This window comes from Arachis ipaensis, chromosome B6, assembly GCF_059453495.1.
Source record: "Arachis ipaensis isolate K30076 ecotype BB chromosome B6, ASM5945349v1, whole genome shotgun sequence".
Taxonomy (NCBI): Eukaryota; Viridiplantae; Streptophyta; class Magnoliopsida; order Fabales; family Fabaceae; genus Arachis; species Arachis ipaensis.
Window position 1 is genome coordinate 109,879,538 of NC_142441.1, and position 13,558 is coordinate 109,893,095.

Consider the following 13,558-nt stretch of genomic DNA (forward strand, 5'->3'; position numbering starts at 1 on the left):
TTGAAAGACCAATTCTCCTCTGTCCACATCAATCACAGCCCTTGCTGTGGCTAGGAAGGGTCTTCCAAGGATGATGGATTCATCCTCTTCCTTCTCAGTGTCTAGGATTATGAAATCAGTAGGGATGTAAAGGCCTTCAACCTTTACTAACACGTCCTCTACTTGTCCATAAGCCTATTTTCTTGAGTTGTCTGCCATCTCTAATGAGATTTTGGCAGCTTGCACCTCAAAGATCCTAAGTTTCTCCATTACAGAGAGTGGCATTAAGTTTATTCCTGACCCCAGGTCACACAGAGCCTTCTCAAAGGTCATGGTGCCTATGGTACAGGGTATTAAGAATTTGCCAGGATCCTGTTTCTTTTGGGGTAATTTCTACCTATCCAATGCATTCAGTTCATTGGTGAGCAAGGGAGGTTCATCTTCCCAAGTCTTATTACCAAATAATTTGGCATTCAGCTTCATGATTGCACCAAGGTACTTAGCAACTTGCTCTTCAGTAATTTCTTCATCTTCTTCAGAGGACGAATATTCATCAGAGCTCATGAAGGGCAGAAAGAGGTTCAATGGAATCTCTATGGTCTTTAATTGAGCCTCAAATTCCTTTGGTTCCTCGAAAGGAAACTCCTTATTGGTCACTGGACGTCCCAGGAGGTCTTCCTCACTAGGATTCACGTCCTCCTCCTCCCTTGTAGGTTCGGCCATGATGGTTAAATCAATGGCCTTGCACTCTCTCTTTGGATTTTCTTCTGTATTGCATGGGAGAGTACTAGGAGGAGTTTCAGTGACTCTTTTACTCAGCTGGCCCACTTGTACCTCCAAATTTCTAATGGAGGACCTTGTTTCATTCATGAAACTTACAGTGGCCTTAGATAGATCAGAGACTATATTTTCCAAGCTAGATGGATTCTGCTCAGAATTCTCTGTCCGTTGCTGAGTGGATGATGGAAAAAGCTTGCTATTGCTAAACCTGTTTCTTCCACCATTATTAAAGCCTTGTTGAGGCTTTTGTTGATCCTTCCATGAGAAATTTGGATGATTTCTCCATGAGGGATTATAGGTGTTTCCATAGGGTTCACCCATGTAATTCACCTCTGCTATTGTAGGGTTCTCAGGATCATAAGCTTCTTCTTCAGAAGATGCCTCTTTAGTACTGTTGGATGATTCCTTCAATCCATTCAGACTCTGAGAGATCATATTGACTTGTTGAGTCAATATTTTATTCTCAGCCAATATGGCATTCAGAGTATCAATTTCAAGAACTCCCTTCCTCTGAGGCGTCCCATTACTCACAGGATTTCTTTCAGAAGTGTACATGAACTGGTTATTTGCAACCATGTCAATGAGTTCTTGAGCTTCTGCAGGCGTTTTCTTTAGGTGAATGGATCCACCTGCAGAATGGTCCAATGACATCCTTGATAATTCAGACAGACCATCATAGAATATATCCAGGATGGTCCATTCTGAAAGCATGTCAGAAGGACACTTTTTGGTCAATTCCTTGTATCTCTCCCAAGCTTCATAGAGGGATTCACCTTCTTTCTATTTGAAGGTTTGAACATCCACTCTAAACTTGATAAGCTTTTGAGGAGGAAAGAACTTGGCTAAGAAAGTCGTGACCAGCTTATCCCAAGAGTTCAGGCTGTCTTTAGGTTGAGAGTTAAACCATATTCTAGCTCTGTCTCTTATAGCAAACGGGAAAAGCATAAGCCTGTAGACCTAGGGATCAACCCCATTGGTATTAACAGTATCACAGATCTGCAAGAATTCAGTTAAGAACTGAAAGGGATCTTCTGATGGAAGTCCATGAAACTTGCAGTTCTGTTGCATCAGAGAAACTAATTGAGGTTTCAGCTCAAAATTGTTTGCTCCAATGGCAGGAATTGAGATGCTTCTTCCATGTAAATTGGAATTTGGTGTAGTAAAGTCACCAAGCATCTTCCTTGCATTGTTATTATTTTCGGCCATGTCTCCTTCCTTTTCAAAAATTTCTGTCAGATTTTCTCCAGAGAGTTGTGCTTTAGCTTCACTTAGCTTCCTCTTCAGAGTCCTTTCAGGTTCAGGATCAGTTTCAACAAGAATGTTCTTATCCTTGTTCCTGCTCATATGAAAAAGAAGAGAAAAGAAAAGAATAGGAATCCTCTATGTCACAGTATAGAGATTCCTTTATGTGAGTAGAAGAATAGAAGAGTAGAGGAAGGAGAAGAAAAAAAATCAAAATTAAATTAAAATAAAAAGAAAATATTTTTGTTTTTATTTTAAATATTAATTAAAAATTTGAAAATTAAAAATAAAAATGAAATTAAATTAAATTAAAGTTTAAAACAATTAGTTAATTAAAAAGGAATTTTGAAAAAGAGGGAAGGAATTTTCGAAAATTAGAAAGAGAGAGTTAGTTAGGTAGTTTTGAAAAAGATAAGAATCAAACAAAAAGTTAAGTAGTTAATTTGAAAAAGATTTGAAAAATCAAATTTTGAAAAGATAAGAAGTTAGAAAAGATTTTGAAATTGATTTTGAAAAAGATGTGATTGACATTTATTTTGAAAAAGATTTGAAAAAGAAATTTAAAAAAATTTGATTTTTGAAATCAAAGTTGATTACTTGACTAACAAGAAACTTGAAGATATGATTTTAAAATTTAAAGATTGAACCTTTCTCTATAGGCAAGTAACAAACTTAAAATTTTTTGAATCAATCACATTAATTGTTAGTAAAGATTTTGAAATTACGAACAAGATAAGAAAAAGATTTTTGAAAATTAATTTGAAATTTTCGAAAATATGAAAGAAAAAATGAAAAAGATTTGATTTTTGAAAAAGATTTGAAAAAGATAGAATTTTTCAATTGAAAATTTGATTTGACTCATAAGAAACAACTAAATTTAAAATTTTTTCAAGAAGTCAACTCAAATTTTCGAAAATTTATGAGAGAAAAAGGAAAAGATATTTTTTTTATTTTTGAATTTTTAATGATGAGAGAGAAAAACACCAAATTGAAACAAATCATGAAAAACACCTAATGCATGCAAGAATACTTTGAATGTCAAGATGAACACCAAGAACACTTTGAAGATCAAGATGAACATCAAGACTTATTTTTGAAAATTTTTAAGAGAAGAAAAACATGCAAGACACCAAACTTAGAAATTTTCAAACTTTAGACACTAACAAATTGAAAATGCATATGAGAAACATGAAAAGACACAAAACAAGAAAAATTAAAAATCAAACATAGAAAATCATCAAGAACAACTTGAAGATCATGAAGAACACATGCATGAATTTTCGAAAATTTTAAGAAAAATTAAAAAGATGCAATTGACACCAAACTTACAAATTGACACTAGACTCAAACAAGAAACATAAAATTTTTGGATTTTTTTTGTTTTATTTTTCGAAAATAAAAATAACAAAAGCAAAAAGCTTAAAATTAAAATAAAATTACCTAATCTGAGCAACAAGATGAACCGTCAGTTGTCCAAACTCGAACAATCCCCAGCAACGACGCCAAAAACTTGATGCGCAGAAATAGTGACGGTTCATTCCTTGGTAGCGGCGCTAAAAACTTAATACGCACGTTCATAATCTTAGTTCTTTGTCACAACTTCGCACAACTAACCAGCAAGTACACTGGGTCGTCCAAGTAATAAACCTTACGTGAGTAAGGGTCGATCCAACGGAGATTGTCGGCTTGAAGCAAACTATGGTCATCTTGCAAATCTCAGTCAGGCAGATTCCTATGGTTATGGATATTTGATAATTAAAATATAATTAAAATATAAATAAAACGTAAATTAAAAATAGAGATACTTATGTAATTCATTGGTGAGAGTTTCAGATAAGCGTATGAAGATGCTTGTTCCTCCTGAACCTCTGCTTTCCTATTGTCTTCATCCAATCATTCATACTCCTTTCTATGGCAAGCTGTATGTTAGGAGTCACCGTTGTCAATGGCTACATCCTGTCCTCTCAGTGAAAATGGTCCAATGCGCTGTCACTGCATGGCTAATCATCTGTCGGTTCTCGATCATACTGGAATAGGATCCATTGATCCTTTTGCGTCTGTCACTACGCCCAACACTCGCGAGTTTGAAGCTCGTCGTAGCCATCCCTTCCCAGATCCTACTCAGAATACCACAGACAAGGTTTAGACTTTCCAGATCTCAAGAATGGCCGTCCATGGATTCTAACTTATACCACGAAGACTCTGATAAAGGAATCCCAGAGATATTCATTCAATCTAAGGTAGAACGGAAGTGGTTGTCAGGCACGCGTTCATAGGTTGGGAATGATGATGACTGTCACGATCATCACATTCATATTGAAGTGCGAATGAATATCTTAGAATTGGAATAAGCTTGAATTGAATAGAAAAACAATAGTACTTTGTATTAATTCATGAGGAACAGCAGAGCTCCACACCTTAATCTATGGTGTGTAGAAACTCTACCATTGAAAATACATAAGAACAAGGTCCAGGCATGGCCGAGTGGCCAGCCCTCATAAAGGTCTAAGATAGCATAAAACTGATCAAAGATGTCTAATACAATAGTAAAAGGTCCTATTTATATCAGACTAGTTACTAGGGTTTACAGAAATGAGTAAATGATGCAAAAATCCACTTCTGGGGCCCACTTGGTGTGTGCTTGGGCTGAGCATTGAGCTTTACACGTGCAGAGGCTTCTCTTGGAGTTGAACGCCAATTTGTAACCTGTTTCTAGCATTTAACTCCACTTTGCAACCTGTTTCTGGCGTTTAACTCCAGAATGCAACATGGAACTAGCGTTGAACGCCAGTTTGCATCGTTTAAACTCGGGAAAAGTATAGACTATTATATATTGCTGGAAATCCCTGGATGTCTACTTTCCAACGCAATTGAGAGCGCGCCATTTGGAGTTCTGTAGCTCCAAAAAATCTACTTTGAGTGCCGGGAGGTCAGAATCCAGCAGCATCTGCAGTCCTTCTTCAGCCTCTAAATCTGATTTTAGCTCAAGTCCCTCTATTTCAGCCAGAAAATACCTGAAATCACAGAAAAACACACAAACTCATAGTAAAGTCCAGAAATGTGAATTTTTATTAAAAACTAATAAAAATATACTAAAAACTAACTAAATCATACTAAAAACTATGTAAAAATAATGCCAAAAAGCGTATAAATTATCTGCACATCACGTACACGAGGCTGCACTCGCGCCAATAGCACAAACCAGGTCACGTGTGCGCGTCACCCACTCGCACGTGTCACTTGAAAATAGCGCCAACCACGCGAACGTGTGCTCCACACGCACGCATCGCGTGCGACGCACAGTTTTACTATACCTGCGCCAGAATTCTTATCTTTTCTTCCCCAATCCTAATTTTTTCTTTTCCCTTCTTAATTCTTTCTTCTTCCTTCTTCCTTCTTCCTTCTTTATTCTTTCTCACTTTTTACTTTCTCCCTCCTTCTCTTTCACATTCATTATCAAGGTTCTTTTCTTTTCTTCTTCCCCTTTTTACTTTTCAACTATTATTTTTATTTATGTTTTCCTCTTTTTTTTTTTTCTTTTTGCATCCTTTTAATTGGTGTTAGAAATTTATTTGGGTGATTGTTTTCTTCTATAATTTGCTTGTGGATCATTTAGGAATTGTTTGACAATTATTAATTATTTTAGGGTTACTTGCATGTTCAAATTCAATACTCTCCATAACATATTTATCATGCATGCTAAGTGTTTGTGAAAATGCCTGTATGGCATCGTGCATATTTAATTACTCTACTCTTCTACTCTAATGCCTGTTTTTCACAAAAACCCTTTTTATATATTATTGATTGAATATAATTGTCAATACAAACAGGTTGTTAGTTTGAAACACTTGATAATCAAATTGGGCAATTATTGCTTGATCTATGCTACTCATGCATTTGCCAGCATGCTAATAAACATCTTGCATTTACATGCCATAACATGCACTTGCTATATTTCCATTGATGAATTTTTCACATGTAGTCGCGACCATGTGTTAACGACATCCTTCTTTACCGTGCATTGATTATCACTTGTACCATCCTCTTCCTTGCTCTAACCCTTAGCTTTAAAAGTTACTTTCTTTTTCCCTTTTCAAGATGGCCACCAAGAAAGGTAAAGAGAAAGCTACTCCCAAACCACCGGCAAGGAAAGGAATAAAAAGAGCACTAGCTATGGAACCTTCTTCAACAACAGTAAAGCCCTCAACAAAAAGAATCAAGAGGATCATCAAGGTCGATGAAAAAGAGAAAGCCTTTCCAGCAAAGGACACTGTGCAGTTCACTAACCGCTACTGTGAGCAATTGTTCCCCATCCTAGCTGAGAGGAACTATAATAATGAGTACCTACTCATCCTCCCGACCCACATTGTTGATTTTGTTGAGTCCCGAATTGAACGAAGACAATGAGGATTCCTACGAAGACAGCCACAGCAGGTCAATCTTTCATGCGTAGTTGAATTCTACTCAAACTTTCACATGCCAACCCTGCAGTCCGTCTATGTCCATCAGAAGCAAGTCCCTATAACTGAAGAAGCTATTCAGCAAGCTTTAGATCTTCCCCCTGCTCAAGAAGGATTGGACGCATTCCAAAAAGCCTATTTCAAGCGCCAGACATACCAATTTGACTGGGACGCTGTTCTCAGAACTATAGCACAACCTGGCAGCAGATGGATCTATGGATACCATCGATCCCGACCTAAGGGAATATTGGCTTCAGCACTCACCTTGGAGGCTCGAGTATGGGCACAGATTTTGTCCCATTACGTCTTTCCGAGCACTCACGAGTCCTCCTTCACTACAGATATGGCTGTTCTATTCTGGTGTATCCTTATAGACCAGCCTCTCAATTTACCAAGACACATTCAGAATGCTATGGGACACATACAGATTGCGGGCAATCTACCTTTTCCCACCTTGGTTTCAGATCTAGTCTTAGCAGCCGGAGTCTCCTACAGAGCTGGAGACACCAAGGCCATGATTCCACAGGATGATCAGTATGTCCCTAATGGGAAGTATATCAGACCTCCAGTAGCCATTACTAGCCGGCCTGCAGAACCGACCGAAGATATTCCTTCTCCTTCCACATCACAAGCACCTTCAACAAACCAACTGCTCCATCAGATACTTGAGAAATTGGACCGGCTTGACCGCCAAGGAAAGCAAAGAGAGCGCAATAACAAGCGCAGATTTATATACCTCAAGGAGCTACTTGTTAGTAACCATCCACCTGAAGAAGATCCAGACACCCCGGACTCCACTTCATTTACCAGCACAAGGAGCCATGACGGTCCCGATTGTGGGGATGCTGCTACCAGCTCCCTTTGTTCCTGACTGATGGCACCGAGGACGGTGCCAAGCTTTAAGTGTGGGGAGGTAGGTCAGTACCTAACTTCTGGAGGTAATTTCTCTTTCTTAACACCAATAAATTAGTAATTTTTCTTTTGTTAGGATAGGATAGATTGCATAGTAATAGGTAATTGCATGCATGTTCTATTTGGTTGAAAAATAATGTTTCTTTTTAAGACTTTATTTTGAAAATTTTCACTAATTTAAATCAAAACCTTTGTGTTAAAACCTATTTGAAGACTATAAATTGGAACATAAATGATAGCTAAGAACACACAATCCGTGAGACTTGAGCTTAATTACATGGTTACATTATTTAACCATAATATTTTATTCTTGTGTGTTTGCTTCTCTATAATTGTAATCTATATTTTGTTCCATCCTATATGTCCAATGTTTAATGTGTTATATGCATGCATATGATTGAGGCCATTATTTGATTATTAAATCACTTATCCCAAATAGCCTACCCTTCCAATTACCTTTGTTAGCCACTTTGAGCCTTTTAAATCCCATTTGTTCTATATTTTACCACATCATTAATCTTAAGCGGAAAAACAAGTAATACCCCAAATTGAATCTTTGGTTATCTTAAGATAGAGATTGTGTGTCAATCAAGTGTGGGAAAACTGTGGGAACATAGGTTAATAAGGGAATATGTTATGTTTTTACTTTGATAAAATATTAGAAATTTGGGTACCTACTCATGTGAGACCAGAAAAATTATAAATCCATGTGCATTGATAATGCTATGTTTACTTTTATTCTATTTAAAATATATATATATAGGTAAATATAATAATCTCATGTCCTCGGAAGTTTAGAGTAAGTAAAAATTCGCCCAATTTATGGCCTACCATACGATCTGTTATATAAATAGGTAAATGTTCTTTTCCATTATGGATAGCAATGGTATGGCCAATCATTATGGAGAACATACAAAAGCTTTAGAATATTATTTTCGGGTACTCGAACGAAATCCGTTTTTACCCCAAGCTTTTAATAATATGGCCGTGATAAATAAAAATAAAAATAAAAATCTAAAAATATTCAATAAATAAGTAAATAAATAAGGTTGACAAAATTACCCCAATGCAATGTTAAGTTAATGAAGAAATCAATGCATATGTGATACAAATTTAAAGAAGAGTTGATGCATGAGTATGTGATTCAAAAGTGGGAAAATTTTGGGTAGCTAGGCATGATTTTGAAAGTATATAGAGTATGTATATGTAAGAGCTTAGGTTAATCAAGGATTCAATTTATAGCTCACTTAGCCAAATATATATATACTCACCTTTACCTTAGCCCCATTACAACCTTGAAAAGACCTCATGATGTTTGCATTGGTACATTAAATACTTGTTGATTGGTTACGTGAAGAACAAGGTTTAGAAAGCATGACTAGAGAAGAGTAGAGTGATTACCCTATACACTTGAGTGATTAGAGTGCACAGATACTATCAGTAAGGGTTCAATGCTTGATTCTATGTTCCCTACTTTTATGAGCTGTCTTGAAGAACTTATTTACTTTTAACCAAGTAGGCAAAAATCATTCTAGCATATAGTTGCATTCACATACATAGGTTGCATTGCATTGCATGAGTCTTACTTTTCCCTACTCATTTATTTTATCTCCTTAAGCTTAGCATGAGGACATGCTAATGTTTAAGTGTGGAGAGTTTGATAAACCACTATTTTATGGTTTATCTTGTGCTAATTTGAGTAGTTTTTATCAACTCTTCACCCACTTATTCATATGATTTGCATGATTTTATAATCCCTTCCTAATTTTGTTCTATAATTGAAAACTTGCTTCCCAAGCCTTTAAATTACCAAAAAATTAATTCCCCTTTATACCATTCGATGCCCTAATCCGTGTGTTAAGTGTTTCAGGCTTTATAGGGCAGGAATGGAGAGAAAGCTTGTAAAAATAGATGGAACACAAAAAACCAAGGATATAATCAGCGAGCATCGACACGCACGCATGGCTCACGCGAGCGCGCGATTTGGAGAAATTTACAGCGACGCGTGTGCGTACCTGACGCGTACGCGTGGACTGGAGTTCGCACAACGATGCAAGCGCGAGCCTGACACGAACGCGTGGCAAGGAAAATCGTCAAGCGACACGCACGCGTGACTGACGCGTACGCGTGAAATGCGCGATCTGCAGAAATAATAGAAAACACTGGGGGCAATTTCGGGCCGAGTTTTGACCTAATTTTCGGCCCAGAAACATAGAATAGAGCCAGGGAACATGCAGAGACTCAACAGACGTTCATACACTCTCATTACGCATAGTTTTAGTTTGTTTTCGAATCCTAGAGAGAATTCTACTCCTTCCTCTAGGGTTCTTCACATTCATAGTTTCAGAGTTTCATGCTTTTGCTTTTGGATACTGAGAAGGATCATTACCTCCGTGGAAGTTTCATTATTCTAGTTTGTTTTCTTAATTCCTTTACTTTTTACTGCCCATTGACCCTGTTTGGATAAGTATGTTGCATTTTGGGATTTATTAATACAAGAACCTTTTTACTTTTAATTGATTTTTAGTTATTGTCTATCATGTTTTCCTTTTATCCCCCTTTTAATTCCGTGAAGTTTATATTCATGATAATGGAGTAGTTCCTTAACTTGATTGGGAGTTGATTAAAAGGAGAACCTTGAGTTGGGATACTCAAGTGTTAATTCTAATGGGTAGTTCATGACTGACAACTCTAGTCTCTTACTCTAATCCCTTCTTAGGAAAGGATTAGGACCTGTGACATAGTTAGTTAGTTACTTACTGAACTTTTCCTTATTAATTAAGGGATGACCAAGTAGAGCAATAACCTTTTATTATTAAACTTGGGAAATTCCAACAAGAATAGAAATTCCAATTAATCTTCTCCCGATCAAGGTTTTTAATTTAATTATATAAATTCTCTCATTAATTTCCGTTGTTTAATTTTACAATTACTTATTTTCCTGTTTCTCAAACTCAAAATTTCTGGGAAAACCTCTAACCAATAAGCTGCACTCTTTTGTCAACTCATTGGGAGACGACCTGGGATTGATACTCCCAGTAATCTTATTCTTAAATCTGTGATAACTCTTCTAAATTGACAAGCGGATTTTTGCTGGTTAAGAACTGTACTTGCAACGCATTTTTATTATTAATTTCTTAATCCGCCAATTTTCGCCACGTCAGTACTCCATGCTTCCTTGGAGTTGTTGTAAGCTCTCTTGCACTTGATCCCATTGTTGTTGTTGCTCCTTTAGTTGGTTGACATCTTCTCTCAAGTGGTGTATATCTCCCCGCATCTGGTAAATGTCTCCTTGCATTTGCTCCCAATTGAAGCCTTCAAGGAATTGTGGATATTGTGGTGGTGGGAGTAGTAGGTAGTGTGGTTGATCTTCAGCTTCTTCTTCTTGATGTGGTGGACCTTATGGCTCATGAACATGAGCTCTGTGCCCTCTTATCCTTTGTTGTGCTGGGTTAATGGCCACCACTTTGGCCATCTTCTTGGCAGTTATAGACTTCTTTTGGTCCACCAGCGCTTCATCAATGATCTTCTCGACCCCTGCTTCATCACATAGCCTTTGAATGATGCTTGGGAAGGCCAATCTTGTGCTATCCTTTGTGCTCTTCAGCACCCTATTGATGTTGTTGGCAATCATCTCCCCAACATTGACACTTTCTCCCTTCATTATACTGTATATGAGCATAGCCATTTCCAATGTTACCTCTGAAGTGTTGGATGTTAGGTTGAGAGACCTTCTCACAAAATCCAGTCACCCTCTAGCTTGGGGGCTCAAATCCCTTCTCCTTAGTTAATTAGGCCTTCCATCTTTATCATTTATCCACTGCACATTGATGACACATATTTCGTTGAGGATCTCCTCAAATCCTGGGTCTGGTAGTTTCATTCTCTCTTCATGGCTCCTAGTGGAACTAGTTGGTTTCACCATTAGCATTCTTTCTATGCTAGAGGGGCTATAGTCAATAGCTTTCCCCCTAACATAACTCGGATAGCCATAAGGTTACCCAGGTTGTGACACTACATTAGCGTAAAACTCTCTGACCAAGCTCTCCACCACCTTCCTTGGTGGGTTGCACAAGAGTGCTCATCCTTTGTTGTTTATCTCTTTATTGATCTCTGGATGCTCATTCCTTCCAAGTTGGAAGCCCACCTCCGGAATGATTTGCCTCTCACTCACCCAACCATAAAATTGGTTTTGGTTGAATGATGAGAGAAACTTGTATTCATTGAAGCTTGAGGATCCGGAGGTTGGTTCCTTGGTCTTTCTCTTCTTTGACTCTTGGTGGTGCCATTGCAGTGAGAATTTGAATAGAAAAAAGGGGTTTGAAAGGTTGAAGAAAGAAGTAAAGAAAGAAGTGAAGAAGGAGAGCAAATCAAGGGTTTGCTCCACAACACCAAACTTAGGACTTGATTGTCCCTAATCAAGTAGAAGAGAATAGTAAAGAAGGGAGTGCAGAGGTTTTTTCAGATGTGAGGTTGTGTTTTGAAGTGTGGGGAAAAAGGGAAAGTTAGTTGCTTTTATAGGGATGAGGAAGGGAGTCTGGAAAGTGGGTAGGAAGTAAAAAGTAATTTAATGTTTTTCCACTTGGGAGTGGCGCCTAGCATGGGGAGAGGCACCAATCCTTGCCTTTTTGCTTTCTTCAGATGTTGAGTTCCAAAGTGCAAGTATACTTTGACTCCTTGCTTGATGAGCCATCAATCATGTAGGCCCTACCCTTTTCCTGAAAATTAAATCCAAAACCTCCATCAGTAATGAGAAAGAGATTGCTTCACATTCCCCTAATTAAAACACAATTGATGAGTGTCCCTTGGGACACCAAACTTAAATCCATTGCATATGGTGAATTGGTTTCATCATTGGACTTTATTATATACATTATGATTGGAATAATTCTGTTCACACCTTTTCACTTCCAATCCATACGTATGTAATGAAGTACATATTTATGCTCCCACAAATTCACTAAATGCTTTCAAACATACACCATGTTTGGGCTTGCTGTGTGAATTTCTTTTGGTAGTGGCCATACCAAACTTAATTTTTGTGCTTACTTTCAAAGTTAATTTAATCAATAAGTCATAAGCCTAAATTAAGTGGGTCAGTAGCCACACCAAACTTAGTTGTTTAGCTAGTTTCTCAGCCCATTCAACCAACCTCAATTAGTTAATTATGCAACCTTGCACTTCCAGTAAACAAAAGAAAATAAACCAAAGAACTATCAACTAGATATACTAAAACTAAAACTACCTAACTTCATAATTATAACTACTTTTAGAAAACAGAAAAGCATGAAAGGATATGAGTGTTGGGGTGCCTCCCAACCAACGTTTCTTTAACGTCACTAGCTTGACGTTTCTCCTTCTTTAGTTGAGGTGGTAGCTCACTCTCTGCTCATCCAATGAGTCTCCCAAGTAGTGCTTGAGTCTGTGGCCATTGACAATGAAATTCCTCTGTGTCTTGTTCTTCATAAGCTTTACATGACCATAGGGAGACACCATGAGGATGGTGAAAGGTCCAGACCATCGAGACTTAAGCTTTCCTGGGAAGAACTTGAGCCTTGAATTGTATAGTAGCACTTTCTGACCTTCTGTGAACTCTCTCCTTGCTATCTTTTGATCATGCCATTTTTTTGTGTTTTCTTTGGAAATCTTGGCATTCTCATAGGCTTGATTTCTGAATTTTTCCAGCTCATTGAGTTGCATTAGCCTTTTTTCCCCAGCAGCTTGATCATCAAAGTTCAACATCTTTAGAGCCTAAAATGCTCTATGTTCAAGCTCCACTGGTAGGTGACATGCTTTTCCAAACATCAATTGGTATAGAGACATGCCAATAGGTGTCTTGAAAGCTATCTTATAGGCCCATAATGCATCATCCAGCTTCTTAGACCAATCTTTTTTTGAGCTTCCAATAGTTTTTTCAAGGATCCTCTTGAGCTATCTGTTTGAGATTTCAGCTTGACCATTGGTCTGTGGATGGTATGGGGTTGTCACTTTGTGCTTCAAACCATATTTAAGGAGGATTGTCTCAAGTTGCTTATTGCAAAAGTGAGTCCTTCCATCACTTATGAGAGCTCTTGGAACCCCATATCTGCTGAATATATTCTTCCTCAAAAAGTTAATCACTATTTTGTTGTCATTGGTTGATGTAGCTATGGCCTCCACCCACTTTGACACATAATCCACTGCCA

General features: G+C 37.6%; 1 non-coding gene across 1 annotated transcript; it reads left to right on the top strand.

Annotated features, from left to right (window-relative positions):
- The first annotated feature begins 1,468 nt into the window (after positions 1 to 1,468).
- On the top strand, positions 1,469 to 1,572 carry LOC148562282 (small nucleolar RNA R71). The gene has a single exon (XR_015886428.1). It is a non-coding gene; the product is annotated as a small nucleolar RNA R71 (small nucleolar RNA).
- Positions 1,573 to 13,558: the final 11,986 nt, after the last annotated feature.